Here is a 13,446-nt window from a genome sequence, read left to right on the forward strand (position 1 = left end):
TGAAGAGAGAGAGTGAGATTCCATCTGAAAAGCTTGATCAAGGAAGGCTAAAATCGCTTTTATTTTCTTGTCACTTTTATGACAACGTAAAATTGATTCTTTCTCTTTAAAATCTCCTTGAATATCTCTCAGTGGAATAAATAAACCTTAGGTTCATTCTCAAGAGACTTGTTTTTGCCTCTAGTTTCAACAGGAGCCCAAGATCTAAAGATCTAGAGGCGAAAGATCTAGAATGGTGTCCAACCTCTGAAAGCTGTTCCAGGTCATTTCTGACCTTGTTCATACTTAACTAGGGATTTATTACCAAGGGTCCACACAAGGGCTACCCACTTTAATGGGTACCTTGACATGATATGCAAAAATGCTGTGTGTAGATGCCTTTGTGTTTTTTCATAGCTTTCATCAAACTGTTTCAAGCCAGGAGCTACTTTGAGGCATTCCTCAGACCTGGAGTGCAGAATCAGATCAGCCCCAGGAAGAACGCGAGCCAAGTGAGCTCCGCAAGACCTAGATCAAAATGGGACCAGGTCCTGGGGAGACATGGTTTCTCTCGACAAAGATAAAATACTTTTTTCTTGCCTTAGTATTGAGAAGATGTCCTTGGTCAGGCTTGTGCTTTCCCGTTTTCTCTGAAAGAACGTATGTTTTGAAACAGTAATACCGTTCTCAGGTCATATAATATGTATGTGCTGAAATGGTAATATTGTCTTCAGATGACATGACATTCAGATACACTACTGGTTCTAAATCAAAATGGTGAAAGCCATTGAATTTGAGAACATAATCTTAGTTTTTATCTAACAATGTTGGCAACCATTTACCAGTGGATTTTTTTAGAGTTCTATAAAGTGGGTGTTGATGGTACCCAAAGCAAACATTAATAATCTTCACTGGAACAGAATGAATGGGAAGGAAGGAAGCTAAAATCTTTCTGTTTGATATAATTGCAGTTTAACGTGCTTTATTACATCCCCGGATTGACGTGCATAAGGCATAAGAAACCAGTCAATTTCAGTGAACAAACAACCAAATACCTAAAACCAGCTATTTACATTGTATGTAGTTAATAACTGCTTGCCTGAATTTTTCAAGTTCTAACCAGCTGTTTTGGCATTTTATAGACACAGTCTGAATAATTCCATCTATATTCCATCAGTCCTAAATTAACGTGACAAGTGTTTGTGTTTAGTAACATTTTCTAAAGTTGATAACTGTGTAAACAATTAGATGGTTCGCCCTCGCTTCCTAAAATACAGACATTTCCCAAGTAGACTGTCCTGAGAACAGCAGTTTCTTCATTTCCAAAGGGCATTACAGAGACCATAGAACTAAACTGGCCACCTCTTTTTTTATTTCCAGGACCCACTTTTCAATATATCACTTAAGTGATACGTAAATTTATTTTAAATGGCTTACCTCCATTTAGGTGCCTATCAAAAGAAATGGAAATGTCTGTTCTACCGTTATCAAAAACTTCCTGATAGCAATATTTTTATTTAATTGAAAAGAGAGGGAGAAAAAAATCGAATCATGTCACAGACAGGTGGAAGGACACCGCAGGCAGGACTGTGTTTTCCAATGGCATCCAGGAAGATAATGAGTCCATGTCTATGGAAATTGATTCATTAATATTTCATTGAGGCAGCTTCAGAGCAATTCAAGAACTAGCTACCAGGAATTCAATCAGTAAATTCAATGAATTGTTGAGCTTAAAATAGCTGGGGGGGGGGCAAGATATACATATATTTGGCATGTGTGCATATTACACATACTGATGTGACACGTATATGCACATGAATACAGGAATACATATTAAAACACAGCACATGTAAGAGACTGTCATTTCTAGGCTTAAACTCTGTCTCACCTGCTTATATTCTTTACTTAAGAAGAATTTCCAAATAAAACAAAAATCACTAGATTTAATAACATTCTCCTGCTCAGTACTCGATTGGAAAGCAAGTTAACAAAAATGTTAGCCGCAACTTGTTCACTGGTAATCACATATTTATCAATAGAGCCCCTTCAATCAATTGACAACACATCAAGATGGCTCCCGAGAACCCATGCTGAGGCTGGAAAAAAACGGGGATCAACTATTTCATGGAGGAAGGGCTAATGGTTTGGGGCAGAGCAGCCAATTTACCACGTGATATACACATTGAGAAGGGCCAGTTAGGGAAATACATTCAAATTATCACGTCGGCTAAGTAATTGGTCTTTGGGTGTCCCTGAACACCAACCTACGAATAATTTTATTTTCATTTTGGATCAATGTCTTCTAGCCCTTGTCTAACTAACCTGTATTGATGTCTTTTTAATTAAACCGTGCGTGATATGCTCTCTCGGCAGTGGGGCATACTGAGTGTACATGCTAGGAATTCCAGATAAGGTAATTATGCTATTTGTCACTGTCATGATTAATGTGTGACAGCTGTTATGACAGCTGTGCCACTGTTTTGTCACAATACTCTGTTCATCCATAACAAAATTAGCTGTCGCACTCAAAGGTACACACTTGCTGCTATTTCTTTCTGAAGTCAACAATGAGAAAATCGAGAGGGAATATTACATGAACTCTGTGACAAACAAGAAAAACGACATCTTTATTTTTTTTCTTTAAATGATGATATAACCTGCCTGCATTGAAAATGCAGATAGCTCACCTCTAGCAAACAAGCTGTCACAAGGAGCCAATCCGCCACTAATCTAGCTAACAAGGTCTCAGTATGTGAGGGGTTTGCTTCATAATTTGAATCTGCCTTGTCAGGCAAGCCTTTTAGATGTTACCCAAATTAGCATTGGCTGGAACTGTTACTGCCTGTCAAGGTGGGAAACTGCAAATGCAGAGTGATAATAGGAAGTGGGAGACTGACTCACCCTTTCCTTTGGGCGTCAGTCAAGTGGAGCAAAATAGGCGGCTCTGCCTCCATCTCCCTCAAGACAGTCGTCCCTCCCTCCCTCCCTCCCAAGCCCTGCACCCTTAACTGGGAAAGATGCTTTCAGGAGCTGTCTCCAAACAGAGATGTAAATTGTCAGATGAAGGCAGTTATTAATGTTAACCAATATTGTTTCTTACAGAGCCCTAAGACTGGACTATAAAACCACAGAAGACACTGATGTGAAGAGACAGATGGCTACAATAATAGCGTTGTTATTCTATAGCTTTGGGTGAAGTGGATACTGCATATGTTCCATAAATTTAAAGGAAAAAAAGCTCACGGAGATGTCTATTCATAATGTAAAAGAAACACTGTGACATCAGACATGCTGAGTGCAAAAGAAAGAAAATATGTTGGATATGCATAACTAAGTGAACATGATATTTTCTCTCTTAAAAATTAAAGGGAGAGCAGCTGTGGCTATTATTATTTTTCAATAAATGATTAGTTTGATGTACTGATAATATATTTAAATTTGCCAATAACGTAACCAGCAAATATAATATACACTTTTAACAAGGAGACTGTTTAAATCAGGCCCATCTGCACTGTCTCTCTTAGGCCTCTTCAAAAACAGCCCTGGAACACTGAATTATTTCAAACAATTACAATGATTACAAAGGAACTGTTACCACCTGCTGCTGACTCTTGGCAGTCATCAGTCAATGAAGGATTTAATTAGAATATTTATCAAGGATGACCAAAACTCCTTTTGATTTGTCCCTGATTTCTTCATGTGGGAAAAGTAAATTCTTTGAAATTCAAACAATGAAAAGATGCTAAGGATTTCGGGAGTGGAAGTCCCCATGGCATATCCATCCCAGGGAGACCCTGCTGTTCATGGATTTATAAAGAACTGACTTCTCTGCAAATAAACTGGAGACGAGATTACAGATTAGGAGGACCTGAGCTCATCTCCTCCCACAAGCACACCCAAATCACAGCTAACGACTGAACAACCACGGGTAAAAAAGACGGGAATCTACTGAAAAACATTCTACATCCAACGGCATAAAGAAAAAATCACGAGATGGTAGGAGCTCATGATACAGTCAAATCCCATACCGCCCAGGTGGGCAACCCACAAACTGGAGAACAATTATATGGCAGAAGTTCTCCCACAGGAGTGAGAGGGACCTCCAAGCCCCACAGCAGGCTCCCCAGCCCAGAGCTTCAGCACTGGCAGGAGGAGTCCCCAGAGCACTTGGCTTTGAAGGCCAGTGGGGCTTGACTGCAGGAGCTGCACAGGAATGGGGGAAACAGAGAGGAGGGCACACAGAAGGTCCCGGTGCACCGGCTCCCAGGGCAAAAGCAGTGACTCCACAGGAGCCTGGGCCAGACCTACCTGCTGGTCTTGGAGGGTCTCCTGGAGAGGCGAGGGGGCGGGGGCGACTGTGGCTCTCTCTGGGGTCATAAAAGCTGGTGGCGGAAGCAGGGACCTGCATCAATTCTGGCTGGAGGCAGAGACAGGTATTTTGGGTCTCTGGCACCGAGACCTGCCCCACTCAACAGCCTGTAACTGGGACGCCTCAGGCCAAACAGCCAACAGAACAGGAACACAGCCCCACCCCTCAGCAGACAGGCAGCCTAAAGACTTCCGGAGTCCACAGCCATCTTTAGATACGCCCCTTGGCTTGGCCCTGCCCATCAGAGGGCCAAGACCCAGCTCCACCCACCAATGAGCAGGCACCAGCGCCTCCCACCAGGAAGCCTTCACAGACCTCCAAACCAGCCTCACCCACCAGGGGGCAAATACCAGAACGAATGAAACTATGACCCTGCAGCCTGCAGAACTGACACAGGTCAGAACCTACCCTGGGACCAGCTGGTCCCTGGGCCTTGGGTGGTGAGAGGGGTGTGTACTGCTGGGACACATAGGACATCCCCTACATAGCGCCACTTCTCCAAGGTCGAGAAACGTCTAAGCTATTACATACATAAAAATACAAAGAGAAATTTAAACAAAATGAGACGGCAAAGGAATGTTACAAAGGAACAAGATAAAACCCCAGAAAAACAACTAAATGAAGTGGAGATGGCCAATCTACCTAAGAAAGAGTTCAGAGTAATGATCATAAAGATAATCCAAGAGCTCAGGAAAAGAATGGATGCACAGAGCGAGAAGTTACCAGAAGTTTTTAGCAAGGAATTAGAAAAAGATGCTAAAAAATCTGGGAGCATGCTTAAATAGATTTCAAATCAACAACTAGGCTTTAATTCAATTGCTCTGGTTGGTTTTCTGTGAGACAGGCATGTGAACCTTTGATGATTCCTTTCACTTTCACTTTCTACCTCAGAGGAAACAAAAACATTTGTTACCTTACATTATTACCAAGCATATAGCACTTAGCTACTAGATCACACAGGGGTTTTGGATGAAGGAAGTGATAGCCCCTTCCAGGTGATAAGTGTTCATGCATGAATGTTCATGTATTTATAGAGGGCACCTGTGTTAACTTCAGTTGCATTCACCCTGAGAACTCCCTGTTGAAAACTACCCATCTTCAAGATCCACTTCCAATGCCATCTCTTTCACGAAGCCTTAGATGAAATTTTGTCCCCATGTGCTCTTGCCCCTCCTTTTCTTGGAACTTCCACAGCACTTGCTGCTTGTTTATTTGTTTTAGTCACCAACTGTATTTGATTTGGGAAATGATTATTTGTGTGCTTTTCTTACCCATGGACTCCAAAGAGAGCAGGAAACACTTCTGATGAATCTTTTAATTTCTCACAGAATCTAGGATACTATCTCACACACGGTAGGCCCTTTTGTTCATGTTTATGAAGTAAATCAATTATTGCATAACAGGGGACTTTCAAGATGGTGGAGGAGTAAGACGTAGAGATCACCTTCCTTCCCACAAATACATCAAAAATACATCTACCTGTGGAACAACTCGTATAGAACACCTACTGAATGCTGGCAGAAGACCTCAGACTTCCCAAAAGGCAAGAAACTCCCCACGTACCTGGATAGAGCAAAAGAAAAAAGGAAAAACAGAGACCAAAGAATAGGGATGGGACCTGCACCTCTGGAAGGGAGCTGTGAAGGAGGAAAAGTTTCCATACACTAGAAGCCCCTTCACTGGCAGAGACGGTGGGTGGTGGTGGGGAAGCTTCGGAGCCACGGAGGAGAACACAGCAACAGGGGTGCAGAGGGCAAAGCGGAGAGATTCCTGCACACAGGACCGGTGCCGACCAGCACTCACCAGCCTGAGAGGCTTGTCTGCTCACCGGGGCAGGTGGGCGCTGGGAGCTGAGGCTTGGGCTATAGACGTCAGATCCCAGGGAGAGGACTAGGGTTGGCTGCGTGAACACAGCCTGAAGGGGGCTAGTGTGCCACAGCTAGCCGGGAGGGAGTCCGGGAAAAAGTCTGGACCTGCCTAAGAGGCAAGAGACCATTGTTTCTGGGTGTGTGAGGAGAAGGGATTCAGAGCACTGCCTAAACGAGCTCCAGAGACGGCACGAGCCACGGCTATCAGCGCAGACACCAGAGACGGGCATGAGATGCTAAGGCTGCTGCTGCTGCCACCAAGAAGCCTGTGTGCGAGCACAGGTCATTATCCACACCACCGTTCCAGGGAGCCTGTGCAGCCCGCCACTGCCAGGGTCCCGTGATCCAGGGACAACTACCCCGGATGAACGCACGGGGCGCCTCAGGCTGGTGCAATGTCACACCGGCCTCTGCCGCCACAGGCTCGCCCTACTTTCTGTACCCCTCCCTCCCCCGGCCTGAGTGAGCCACAGCCCCCAACACACCTGCTCCTTTAACCCCATCCTGTTTGAGCGAAGAACAGACGCCCTCCAGCGACCGACACGCAGAGGCAGGGCCAAATCCAAAGCTGAACCCCAGGAGCTGTGCAAACAAAGAAGAGAAAGGGAAATCTCTCCCAGCAGCCTCAGGAGCAGCAGATTAAATCTCCACAATCAACTTGATGTACCCTCCATCACTGGAATACCTGAATAGACAACGAATCATCCCAAAATTGAGGAGGTGGACTTTGGGAGCAACTGTAGACTTGGGGTTTGCTTTCTGCATCTAATTTGTTTCTGGTTTTATGTTTATCTTAGTTTAGTATTTAGAGCTTATTGCCATTGGTAGACTTGTTTATTGATTTGGTTGCTCTCTTCCTTTTTTTTAATATATATATTTTTTCCTTTTTCTCTTTTTGTGAGTATGTATGTGTATGCTTCTTTGTGTGAATTTTCTGTATAGATTTGCTTTTACCCTTTGTCCTAGGGTTCTGTCTGTGTGTGTGTGTGTGTGTGTGTGTGTGTGTGTGTGTAGTTTTTAGCGCCTATTATCAATGGTGGATTTGTTTTTTGGTTTGGTTGTTCTTTCTTTCTTTATTATTATTATTTATAATAATTTAAAATAATTTAAATAAATTAATTTAAATAAATAATTAAAAAAATTAATTTAAATAAATTAATTTAAATAAATAATTTAAAAAAATTTATACTTTAATAGCTTTATTTTATTTATTTTTTCTTTTTCTTTTTTTATTTTATTTATTTTTTCTTTCTTCTTTTTTTTTCTCCCTTTTCTTCTGCGCCGAGTGGCTGACAGGGTCTTGGTGCTTAGGCCAGGTGTCAGGCCTGAGCTTCTGAGGTGGGAGAGCCGAGTTCAGGGCATTGGTCCACCAGAGACCTTCCAGCCCCACGTAATATCAAACGGCAAAAGCTCTCACAGAGATCTCCATCTCAACGCTAAGACCCATCTCCACTCAACCACGAGCAAGCTACAGTGCTGGACACCCTATGCCAAACAACTAGCAAGACAGGAACAAAATCCCACCCGTTAGCAGAGAAGCTGCCTAAAATCATAATAAGTTCACAGACACCCCAAAAAACACCACCAGACATGGTCCTGCCCACTAGAAAGACAAGATCCAGCCTCATCCACCAGAACACAGGCACTAGTCCCCTCCACCAGGAAGCCTACACAACCCACTGAACAAACCTTAGTCACTGGGGGCAGACAACAAAAACAATGGGAAATACAAACCTGTAGCCTGCGAAAAGGAGACCCCAAACACAGTAAGTTAAGCAAAATGAGAAGACAGAGAAACACACAGCAGATGAAGGAGCAAGGTAAAACCCCACCACACCGAACAAACGAAGAGGAAATAAGCAGTCTACTTGAAAAAGAATTCAGAGTAATGATAGTACAGATGATCCAAAATCATCAGTGGAACAGTGTAAAAAGCCCAGAGATAAACCCACACACATATGGTCACTTTATCTTTGTTAAAGGAGGCAAGAATATACAATGGAGAAAAGATAGCCTCTTCAATAAGTGGTGCTGGGAAAACTGGACAGCTACATGTAAAAGAATGAAATTAGAACACTCCCTAACACCATACACAAAAATAAACTCAAAATGGATTAAAGACCTAAATGTAAGGCCAGACACTATCAAACTCTTAGAGGAAAACATAGGCAGAACACTCTATGACATAAATCACAGCAAGATCCTTTTTGACCCACCTCCTAGAGAAATGGAAATAGAAACAAAAATAAACAAATGGGACCTAATGAAACATAAAAGCTTTTGCACAGGAAAGGAAACTATAAACAAGACGAAAAGACAACCCTCAGAATGGGAGAAAGTATCTGCAAACGAAGCAACTGACAAAGGATTAATCTCCAAAATATACAAGCAGCTCATGCAGCTCAATATCAAAAGAACAACCCAATCCAAAAATGGGCAGAAGACCTAAACAGACATTTCTCCAAAGAAGATATACAGATTGCCAACAAACACATGAAAGAATGCTCAACATCACTAATCATTAGAGAAATGCAAATCAGAACTACAGTGAGGTATCACCTGGCACCAGTCAGAATGGCCATCATCAGAAAATCTACAAACAAGAAATGCTGGAGAGGGTGTGGAGAAAAGGGAACTTCTTGTACTGTTGATGGGAATGTAAATTGATACAGCCACTATGGAGAACAGTATGGAGGTTCCTTAAAAAACTAAAAATAGAACTACCATATGACCCAGCAATCCTACTACTGGGCATATACACTGAGAAAACCGTATGTCAAAAAGAGTCTTGTACCACAATGTTCACTGCAGCACTATTTACAATAGCCAGGACATGGAAGCAACCTAAGTGTCCACTGACAGATGAATGGATCAAGAAGATGTAGCACATATATACAATGGAATATTACTCAGCCATAAAAGGCAACGAAATTGAGTTATTTGCAGCGAGGTGGATGGACCTAGACACTGTCATTCAGAGTGAAGTAAGTCAGAAAGAGAAAACAAATACCGTATGCTAACACATATATATGCAATCTAAAAAAAAAATAATGGTTCTGAAGAACCTAGGGTCAGAACAGGAATAAAGAGGCAGACATAGAGAATGGACTTGAGGACACAGGGAGGGGGAAGGGTAAGCTGGGACGAAGTGAGGGAGTAGCATTGACATATATACACTACCAAATATAAAATAGATAGCTAGTGGGAAGCAGCTGCATAGCACAGAGAGATTAGCTCAGTGCTTTGTGTCCCCCTAGAGGGGTGGGATAGGGAGGGTGGGAGGGAGATGCAAGAGGGAGGGGATATGGAGATAAATGTATACATATAGCTGAATCACTTTGTTATACAGCAGAAACTAACACCATTGTAAAGCAATTATACTCCAATAAAGATGTTTAAAAAAATAAAGTCATTCACATATCATTCATAATTATGACTTTATAGTTGGGATAAATCAATAGCACCTTAAAAATAAATATTAAAATAAATTGTTAAGTCAGTTAAAAAATTATTGCATAACTGAATGCTGAAGAGAGTGTTTGTGTATTGTAGTATCTGTATTCAAGTGATATTAAAGAATGTAGGAGCTATTTAATGTGTGTAATCTTTTTTATTTTATTTATTTATTTTTTTTGCGGTACGCGGGCCTCTCACTATTGTGGCCTCTCCCATTGCGGAGCACAGGCTCCGACATGCAGGCTCAGTGGCCATGGCTCAGGGGCCCAGCCGCTCCACGGCATGTGGGATCTTCCCGGACCAGGGCACGTACCCGTGTCCCTTGCATCGGCAGGCAGACTCTCAACCACTGCGCCACCAGGGAAGCCCATAATGTGTGTAACTTTTTATAAGTGAACATGAAATATTTAAACAGACAAAACTCCCAGGTGATACCAAACAGACCAATTTTAACATCAACTGCTACATCCAGGAGTGATGTCAGATTAATGGGACACCTGAAATAACCATCATAAAAAGCTCCTAATTAAAAGGGGTGTTCCAGCTGTACAGATAACTTGATCTTTTCTAATGCCAGGGAGGTCTAGAAAACAGCTCTCTATGTAGCTGAAAAGGCATCCATACATTCATAGGTAGTAACAAACAGGACACAGTTTTTGCAGGAGTTTTGTGGGAGGCAGTTTTTACAGAAGGCAATTACGCTGGAGGATAATTGCACTTCCAGTGTTCCACAGGTCTGTGAAATTAGCAATCAAGCATAGAAATAGCTAAAACAATAGAAATAGAGTAGATGGGTTGTGTGGAGCAATGGCAAGCTAAAACTTAGAACTCTTCAATTAGGAGATAAACTCTAGCACCAGGAACCTAAAACACTAGGCTGAGATGGGGGATGGGGTGGGGCGAGATGTAGGAAGGCCCAAAGATGATGCATAATTAGCAACAGGTAGGAAGAAGAGGACCCAACTCAAAATCGGTCTGATTCTAGACAGAATTCTCCCTAGTTAGGGAGAATTAGTAAGTGTCAGCACCCAACAGAGTTTTACTTGAACTTAATCTTTAATTTTGTTCGTTTTAGTTAACTGTTTAGTGATCTGAACATTTTATCTCATTGTGAGGGCTCCATTTCTTTAGAGGCATAATTGAACCATTATTATTTAAAGGCATAATGACTGATATTAGTAATGGAGAGGAGGCACCAAATCAGTAAACTGAACTGATGGCTTCTGGGACCTTGACAGTGTGGTATCACATTAGCTACTGTATAATGCCTTTTCCTCTTACATATAGTAGCCCTTACACTTGTGTCCAGAGAATTAATCTGATGGGTTCCTCACTGATCCAAAGACAGAAGAGGATTTTTGACTGGCACCCTTTTCCTCAGATTCCAGTTCTAAGTCACAGATAGGACACCTCCATGATCAGTTAATCTAATGAAACAGTGGAAAACTTTGCTAACTCTACCAAAACTCACATACCACTAATTTACCCTCATCCTCAACAAGAAAAGATGATTCACAAACCATTATCCTATGAAAGCCTTTTTATAAAGCTTTGCTAAGATCAGATGGTGTCTTGGTAACAGTACAGAATCAGTTAAAATTGTGGGGCAAAGACTAAAAATAAGACTAAAAGGCTAAACTGAATAGGCGACTCTGTTGCCTGTCTTGGGGTATGTTGCCATTTCATCCCTCAAATAATGAAATTGTTCTTGAAAGCCACTCTTTTAATACATAACGTGCTGACCTTTTTAACACTTCTAATAAAGCCTCCAGTTCTGGGGACCTTGTTTCCACTTGATAATGAGAGTGTTCTCTTCTTACCCTCAGAGCATACGTTCGGTCCACCACCTAGCCCAGTAGTTCTCAGACTTCCCTGCATTTTGGAATAATCTAGGGAGCTTTAAAAAATACTGATGTGTAGATCCCACCTCCAGATTTTTTTTTTGAATAAGTCATACTTTTTATTTTTCAGAAGTGAAAAAGACAAGTGGCAACTTGCCTTTGGAAAAGACATTAATATCAGAGTAATAAGCTACCTATCTCATAGAGACAGTAGCTGAACAAAGACTCTATTATCATATAAATCTCAAAGAAAGTTCTATTAAATACATCTCATATGTTTTTAACTAAAACAGCAAAACAAAAACATCAGCAACAACAAAAAAATTAAATAGAATCCATAAAGTGGTATGTGAAGAAGGAAAAAGGGAAGTCTGGAAATCTACATACTGAGAGCTCTCTATTAAAATCAAGGAGGCCCAAATCTGTTTCTTTTAAGCAATATTCATGGATATAACTGCGTTTTTCTAAATTTCTCATTGATAATACTCATAAGTCTGGTTCCATAATAATCTATAATGTAACTACTTCTATCTGAAGGTCCGACGATCTGAATTGAAATAAGAATGAAATCAGTTAGGCTCCCAATTCCACAAAATCCCACAGTGCAAAACTTCAACAAACCCAAGGCAGGGTATCCAAGGTAAAATCTATCTGCTCCCGACCATCCAACAAAAAAGAGACAATGCAACCGCCACCTTGTATGAATAGCCATTTACGTTTTGGCAAGATATGGGCTTGAGAAAACCAATTTTGTTTCCAGTAAAATGTGTTTCATGGCCACCAAAATCCTTACAAGTCATGTTAGGTGCTGGAAAACATGGAACATGAGCTGTGTAGTTTGTACAGTTCACTGGTTCTTGTGTAGCATCATTTATTTTTGGATCCTTACAAATATATTGTCCCACTTTGAGGTTCTCGCGTGTAAGTGTCTCCTCGCCGCTACTGTGGCAGCTCCCCAAGGTCCCATGGTTACTGATGCAAACCACAGAACACCCAGGAGCCCAGCGGCAGCAGTCTCAGAAGCAACCGGCCCAGAGGGCCAAGCAGCCGCCATGCCGGGCACCGGCGTGTCCCCTATAACTCACCTCCAGATATTCTGATTTGATTGGTCGGCTATGCAGACTGGGCACTGGGATTCCTAGAAGTTCCATAGGGAATTCTAACTTACAGCCAAGGTCGAAAACCATTCCTAAAGCTGAATGCCTCTTTACCATTCGTGTTCATACAAACCATTTGAAGATTTTGTTAAAATACAGATTTTGATTCAGTGAGGTTGGGGTGGAGCCTGATACTCTGCATTTCCAACAAGCTTCTAGGTGATGCTGATACTCCTGATCTACAGACGACACTTGAATAGCAGGGATCTGGATTATTCTCACTCCCACAAAAAAATGTCTACGTTGTTGCCAGCATCTGCGATTCATGGTGATGACTAAATGGAATGTTTATGGTCATAGTCAAACATTCTTTTCAAATTATACCCCAACTGCATCTGAGCGCCCATAGTTATGGGCATGATTAAAGGACAGGAAGTGGGGGGGAGAGTACCTTAACAATAAAGATTTGTAGATTTGCACTTACATTCATGTTCCCCTCATCAGAAATGGTTTGCTTTCATAATGAGTTATTTCTTTTTTGAATTCAGTTAGAAACACAGATTCTTTCCCCACACGTATGCAGGACACTATGACACATTTATCATGATTTTATTTGACTCGCAAGTAAAATAAAATTTTAACAATACTGTTAAAATTTTCAGTATTGTTCAAAATTTAACAATACTGTTAATGTTTTCAGTATTATGTGACCGTTTTATTGTATTACAAAGCAGAAAATTAACCTGATAGTGTATCGGTATGGATTTTTGGGACAATCCCATCTGAGAGGCAGGTTCTTTCAAATAAGTACTATCTGGAAATAAGATATTCTTCCT

At 41.5% G+C, this 13,446-nt stretch overlaps 1 pseudogene across 1 annotated transcript; it reads right to left on the reverse strand.

Annotated features, from left to right (window-relative positions):
* Window positions 1-11,955: 11,955 nt before the first annotated feature.
* On the reverse strand, window positions 11,956-12,582 carry LOC309823939 (TM2 domain-containing protein 1-like; annotated as a pseudogene). Its single transcript has one exon. The product of its transcript is annotated as a TM2 domain-containing protein 1-like (transcript).
* Window positions 12,583-13,446: the final 864 nt, after the last annotated feature.

The sequence above is a fragment of the Grampus griseus genome, assembly GCF_964374135.1.
Source record: "Grampus griseus genome assembly, chromosome: 6".
Taxonomy (NCBI): Eukaryota; Metazoa; Chordata; class Mammalia; order Artiodactyla; family Delphinidae; genus Grampus; species Grampus griseus.